Source organism: Callospermophilus lateralis, chromosome 19, assembly GCF_048772815.1.
Source record: "Callospermophilus lateralis isolate mCalLat2 chromosome 19, mCalLat2.hap1, whole genome shotgun sequence".
NCBI lineage: Eukaryota > Metazoa > Chordata > Mammalia > Rodentia > Sciuridae > Callospermophilus > Callospermophilus lateralis.
In genome coordinates this window covers 10,484,863-10,490,556 of record NC_135323.1, presented here as the reverse complement: position 1 = coordinate 10,490,556, position 5,694 = coordinate 10,484,863, and positions in this window count along the sequence as shown.

The window sequence follows — 5,694 nt, the reverse complement described above, 5'->3', positions numbered from 1 at the left end:
TTCCCGGGCCGCGGCCGAATGAAGGCGGAAAGAGCCGAACGGAGACGAGCGTTCGCCGAACGCTGCCGAAGAGAGACGAGCCCGCGAGGACGAGCGCTGGCCGAACGCAGCCGAGGAGAAGGCGAGGAAAGCCGAGGCTGGGACGAGTGCGGGACGAAGGTAGCCGAAGAGAGCCGAATGCAAGTCGAGTGCAAGCCGAAGGTAGCTGAAGAGGAACCGAGGCAGAGACTAGAGTCGCCCGAAGGTAGCCGAAGGAAGCCGAACCCCAGGGCAAGTCCTGGTCAAACCGTGCCGGAGAGGAGCCGAGTGGAACCGAAGATTCTGAGGTGTTAGTGCTCGGGAGTGGCGTCATTTCCAGGCCTCAGGCTCCATCCTGACGCTTCTGGGTACCCTAGACTTAGAACGCAGGCTACAAAAGTCCCAGGAGAGAGGGAAGTCTCAGGTATTTAATCTCCAAACATCGACAGTTAGAAAAAGTGAATTGTTAGTATTTCAGGTGCGCCTAGATTTTTTTCCTCAGGATGAGGGTTAGTCTTTAGTTTTGAAACTTACCTCCTCCCTCTTAATTTTTCTTTTTTAAAAAATCAAACAGAATATCAGCCACTTTGCTTCTAAAAGCCTTGAATACAATAAGCTGTTTTAAAAGTCGCACCCGAGCGTCTCCGCAGCAGCTGCGTCCCGCCTTCCACTAGAGGGACCCCGTGCGTCGCATTTGTTCCACACCCAGAGAGGCCTGTGAACCCAACTGGGGGCTGGTCCTGTGCAGGAATCCCCTGTCCCTCTCCACAACTCCACTTTCATCGCCAGAAAATAGAAAATACAATTAAGCAAAAATAAAAATGACTTGATATTCCAGCTACCCAGAAATAACCACTGTTGCTTCATAAATCTGTTTTTAGTCCTTTCTCCCCCCAAACTCTGTGCATGTGCACACACACACACACACACACACACACTCACTCACACAGAGTTCTTTTACCTCTGTGACACAATAAATGATCCTAATTTAAACCCCTAGTTTGTCACTAATGTTAGCAAACTTTTAAATATGATATTAATGTGCTTTCACAAAGTCCTTTGATATGACTGTTAAGGTGTCTGTTATATGGGTGTACCATACTTTTTTCTTTTTTTTAATCTAATCCTTTATTAGAGAACACTTAATAAAAGTCTGTTTCTGCCCTCCCCCCATATTATAAGTAATCTTTCATTACATATCTTTGTGTAGAAATTTAACTGTGTCCTTAAAATACACTTCTGGAAATGGATAATCACTGGAACAAAGAGAACCAATATCTGAAAGGGTTTTCATGACATTTGCATTGACACACTGCACCCTAGAATATCTGCTCCCATTGACATTCACACTGACAGATTCCAAGAGGATCTGTCTCTTTACCTTCTTAATATTCTATTTTTTTTTTTGGTTTACATTTTGTCATGATGGAAACAGCAGATAGTAATTCCTGAATTCTGCTTAAGTGGAAAGACATGGCTGTAGACACAACTGCATCATTTCCTGGGCAACAGATGTTAATCTCTGCAGTTCCACAAGTGAGAATAATGGAGGCCCAGGGAGGTTATGGAATTTGGGCAACGTGGAGGAGCTCGTTAGTGTGTTTCTCAGATTCAGTTCAGGATTGGGTAATGGGAATTCAGCCCATGTTTAGGGAATGTGTTTTGGAACTGATAATGCTGATGTGTTAGCCCGATTGCCCAGCTGTGGTAGGCAGATGGCTCCTGAAAGATGCCATCCTAATCTGCATATTATTGTCCATGACAAAAGGGGTTTTGCTAACATGGTTAAGCTGAGGACCTTGAGATGGGAGATTATCCCGGGTTATCCAGGTGAGGCCAATGTCATCACAAGGGTTCATCTAAACAAAAAAGAGGGGTAAAAGGGTCAGCACCAGAGGAGATGTGACAGGGGAAACCGAGGTTGGGGTGATGTGGAAGGGTCCCTAAGCCAAGAAATACAGCTGTTAGGAGTTGAAAATGACAAAAAAAATAAATAATAATAATAAATAAATAAATAAATAAAGGATTCACCTGAGAGATTCCAGAAGGATCAACCCCGATGACCCATTTTGGATTTTTTACCTCTAGAACTGGAAGCTAATGAATTTGTGTTGGTTAAGCCACTCAGTTTCAGGTAACCGGTTATCTTGTTATAGTGAAGCAGTTGGAAGTGAATAAACAGCTTTCATTATTTCTACTGCACTGAACTTTAAATGCAAAGTCCCTAGCTATCAAAACAGAACAAAGCAACAACAAAACCACTGATAGGAATATACAGTGAAGCAGTCATTTTGGAGTGTGATTGGTCAAAAAATATTTACATAAGTTTTAAATTCCTGTGTAGATGGATGCACATGTGAAGATACATATACCCAGCGAATGTTCACTGGGCGCTTGGTGTGTTCGGTGGGCGCCCCATGTGTATATACTAATTGCTGAGAGTAAACAAACTAGGCAAACCATGGGGCTTGTGTTCTAGTGGGGAGCTTGTGCAGGAGGGTGTTCATTCGTCATCATTGTGTGAACCATTGTTCCTTCTTGGACATTTCTACTAAATCTCCAATCATAGGAGACTAGTCAACTTTTCATGCACCTCTATTAAGTGAACTGTCCTGCAGCTATTAAAAGTCAAATGTGGAAAAGAAACCCAGTGCCTGTTATGTATAGAAAAGAGCAGTTGTAAACCAATAACATGTAGTAAAATCCCATTTGTCTAAAAACATCAGAAAAGCAAATTGGATCTTCATATGGACGGCATGGAAAACTCTGGAATGATACAAAATCTCAACACTAGCAGTGGCCATTGGGGAGTTGAACTGAATGGTTGGCACCAGCATTAAAAATTTAGATTTCAGTTTCTTCCCTCCTGTTCTGTTTGGTTTTTCTTATCATGAACTTATATTGCTTTTATAATAAAAGCAGAAAGAAAAATTTCACAGTGATTGTTTAAATATTTCATCAGCACTAAGATATACCTTGTGAGTTCTAGATTTAGTATGTGTGGTGGGCAACAGTTAAGTGTTGTTATCTACAGAGGCAGACTTTCCTAAAACGTAACAGATTATGTCTATAGATTTAATTTTGTTTCTGGGTAAAAGTTTTCACCTGAAAGTGAAGAGATTCCATGAGCCCCCTGCCAAAAAATTACTGTCACAAAAAATTTCCAAATCTTTTATTTTTTGTATCTTAGACTGTCCCCCCCCCCCCCAGACTGTTATGGTCACTGAAACCATTTTTTTCCTCTCTAGGCCACTCTGCAGTTTTCAGTTTTGCCCAAGTGTGTACTGGGCATTCACTTACCCTTTGGCATGAGACTGGGAATGAGATTAAGCATCACTTCCTTCCTGCCTTGAGTGAGAACTCAGCACCCCTCAGTTAACTTTGGCTCAAATGCCACACTTAGACCACTGTCATCATCATCACTCCAAGCAATTTCATTCCCTGAGGTGAGTCTTTCTACATATCCCGGATCATCCCTTGGTATCTGTAGGGGTTTGGTTGCAGGATCCCTGCAGATGCCATTTCATGCAGCTGCTCAAATTCCTTGTACAAAATGGTATGCTATTTGCATGTCACCTCCCTTACCCTGTACTCTTTGAATAATTTCTAAATGCCATGATACTAGATTTCCTTACTGCATTGTTTGGGGAATGATGACAGGGAAAAGTTTGTTCATGTTCAATACTGATGTGGTACTTGTGAGTATTGCCAGTCTGAAGTTGGTTGAATCCGTGGTTGTGGAGCCCACAGTTACAGAGAGCTCCATACACTTGGCTGGTTGCTGAGGATTCAGGGATGGGAAGTACCCCAAGGCCTCCCTTTTCTTGGAGTTCTCTCTCAAAAGGAAGCCACTGATCAAAGAGCCTGTGTTTAGTGATCAGGTGCTATGAAGGAAAAATCCAGGGGTCCTGAGATTATGATAAGGGAACTTCTAGTTTGGCTGTCCAGAAAGGCTTTCTTGAGGAGCACAGCTCTGAAGCCTGGCTAACTAGGGGGAAAAGAAGAGAAGCTTGTTTTAGGCAGAAGAAGCTGTAAGTGAAGGAGCCCATAATGCGGAAGTGATCCCTGGGCTGAGCGCCTCTCCTAGGGCTGGTCACCAGGGAGCTTCTTAGAATTTGCTGTGATAGTTTAAGGGCTCGGATGGAGCTTGGGGTGGAATTGACAAGTGCTGGGGGCTGAGGCTGGGAAATAAATCTGGGCCAGGCGCAAACAGGTAACCACCATTGCAAAAGTAGTTCCTAGGTTCGGTGAAGTGCTCACTATTCTTTCGGGGAGATTAAGCAGTTTTCTCACTTTATTCTGCAACTCTCTGAGGCAAGTGCTAGTATTCTCTTTGTTTTTCAAATGAGGAGTCTAAGACTCAGAGGTGTTGAGTAACTTGTCCAAGGCCACCTAACTATGCCTGGGGCGGAGCCCAGGCTAACAGACTTCTAAATATGTTAATCACTTTCTGGCTTCTGGCTCCTTCAGATGTCTAAAGGCCTTACATGCCACCCCAGTCATTTAAATTTGAACTTGTGGCTCAGATGATTCCCATCCTTCTGTGTTTAAGCGTGCTTTTAGCATAAACGCAAAATGTTTTTGGATCACTGCCTCATGATGAGAGTAGAATTTTTATATCTAGGATTGAGATAATACTTTTTAAAAAGTTCCTATCAATTCGGCAACACTTGCACATACATTGTCTTATCAATGCAAAAATTTCTACAAACACTAAAAAAAAAAAATAAATAAAATAAAATAAAAAATAAAAAAAAAATTTATGCCTGCACTCACAGTGACTCAGGAGGCCCAGGTAGGAGGATAACAAGTTTGAGGCCAGCCCATGCAACTCAGTGAGAACATGTCTCAAAATAAAAAGGGGTAAAGTGCCCTTGGGTTCAATTCCTTGTATCAAAAACAAGGAATTTTTTTCCAGTGTCTGTCTTTAAAAAGCCTGCTACTGATTCCATTTTCAGACAATGCTTGGTACACGTGGATCTGTAGAAGCAATGTATATTATTTGGGGTTCTCCAGAGAAATAGAATCCATAAGATATAGCTATCCATAGAGATATTTATTATAAGGAATTGTCTCACAAAGTAATGGAGGCTGACAAGACCCAAGGTCTAAGGGGTGAATTGGCAGACTGGAATCTCAGGAGACCTGATGGTATCATTCTGCTTCAAAGGCCAGCAGACTCAAAACCCAGGAAGAACTGATGTTTCAGTTCAAGTTGAAAGGCAGGGAAAAACACGAGTTGGGGAGGGTAATATATTTAGTCAGCCCATTGATTTCAATGTTAAACTCATCCAAAAACATCTCCACAGAAACACCCAGAATAATGCTTGAGCAAACATATGGGTGCACCATGTCCTAGTCAAGTTGACCCATAAAATGAATATAAATTGCAAGACCTCTGGAGGTCTGCCCAGGACCTGAGATCCATAGGGGCCCCCACTGGTGGGTTTCACTCACATTGATTCTCTGAAAATAGAGGACCCAGTAGTGCATATCAGTTATGTTAATTCTCTGAAGATGATGTCACCTGAATTCTAATGCTGTATGAGGTTCACTGAAGAAAGATTTTCTATTTGGTTAACTAATTATTACTCATAGAGGCAGAAGGAATTTAATCATTAAGTGAATCTTTTCTCTTGGAAATAAGGACTTTTGATGACTCTGCAATTAAATTAA